Source organism: Peromyscus eremicus, chromosome 8a, assembly GCF_949786415.1.
Source record: "Peromyscus eremicus chromosome 8a, PerEre_H2_v1, whole genome shotgun sequence".
NCBI classification, from domain to species: Eukaryota; Metazoa; Chordata; class Mammalia; order Rodentia; family Cricetidae; genus Peromyscus; species Peromyscus eremicus.
In genome coordinates, this window is record NC_081423.1 from 75,278,569 (window position 1) to 75,280,070 (window position 1,502).

General features: G+C 37.2%; 1 long non-coding RNA gene across 1 annotated transcript; it reads left to right on the forward strand.

Annotated features, from left to right (window-relative positions):
• The first annotated feature begins 428 nt into the window (after positions 1 to 428).
• On the forward strand, positions 429 to 1,254 carry LOC131916314 (uncharacterized). Its single transcript, XR_009380532.1, has 2 exons — positions 429 to 614; positions 758 to 1,254. It is a non-coding gene; the product is annotated as an uncharacterized LOC131916314 (long non-coding RNA).
• Positions 1,255 to 1,502: the final 248 nt, after the last annotated feature.

Genomic DNA, 1,502 nt, shown 5'->3' on the forward strand with positions numbered 1-1,502 from the left:
CTTATTCACCACCTAGTTCCCAAAAGCAGTAATCGTTCAGTGTAAAAAATAACTAAGCCTAATAACTAAGAAGGTGCTGAGAAAGTGCAGAAAGAAGCAGATTCAAGAGTATAGGGGCTGATCTCCATTGAGATTTACTGGCCTAAGCATGGTCAAAGGAAGCCACAGCATAGTGGATCCCATAAGGTGGGGCAGAGGGAGGCACTTTGTATCGTGGAGGACCAAGAAGGCTTTTGTATAATCTGGAATGTACCTGGTTCGTAGCTTTTATATCAAAGACATAGCACACAATTCTGTGGTCATGAACCAAGATAGTTTCTAGTCATAAATATACATGTATCATCCAGTAGTTTTGATCCTCTGTAGTGTTCTGAGAAACTGTGGAGAAGAAAAGGATCAGGCTTCATGGGGGCAGTTACCATCGTTATGATGCAAGATGGCTGCAGTCTAATCAAGCTAGATTTCCCCTACCACCTTCTGTCTCTTTCCCTATGTGGATGGACTTTTGAGTTTTTCTTCAGAGTCAGTTAAGAAAGCAGGAGCCAGGGGATATCAGTTCTCACTTCAGAACCAGTGTTTGAGGAAATAGAATCACCAGATCCATAGATTGGCAGGTAAGTGATTAGAGTCCCTAATGCCTGAAGCAAGAGTGAATGAACAGACCTGATGGCAAAGGAAACACTGGAGAGCCCATATGTGGTTCCCCCGCGCACAAAACCAGGCTCTAAAGGCATTTTTAAATCTTGTTTCTAAAAAGCCTGTCTGAAAGCATCAAAATGCATTGTGTTCCACTGTTCCACGCCATTTGGAATGAATAAGCTGTCGGGGAAGCATCGTGCTGGAAGAAGAAAGCAGCTAAAATCGGCTGCTCTTAGGATCAGTTGAAGAGGAAATAAATGGAAGAGGCATGGGACCACGTTCTGATGAATTTGATCATTCACACTCTGGATTAATTACAGACTCCTTGGACAGTTTTAAGATTCAGTTCACCTGAATTCTGATAAATTACAGATGATTCATCAAATCTTAAATACTTTTTAGATTTAAAAGATCATTTAAAAAAACATAATGATTGTCAGTGAAATGTATTTCACAGATTGATAAAGCAGTTTATATTGAAAAATGTAAAAGAAGTCCAATATTTTTCTGTATCCTCTTGAAGATGCAGAAATTGTGTATTAGTCCCTGTACAGAAAGCCTCAAGGAAATATTTTCCTAAGACAACAAGAAAAAATAAATTTATTTTAAATCTTTCTCCATGGTTATAAAGATAGTACTGTCAGAACTGCTATTTAAAAATATTTTTATTAGGGTTTTGCTAATGTAATTACAATGTTAAGATCTATTTTTAACTCAATAGCCTCATTTTTTAAGAAATATATAAATATTGGCAGAGTTGGACATTGCATAATTCTCTGAGCATCCTTTGTAAAGTTGATAAAGTTTTTCCGATCTTAACACATTCAACTTTCTAAAAAAATAAAGATTCATCATCCATGGCT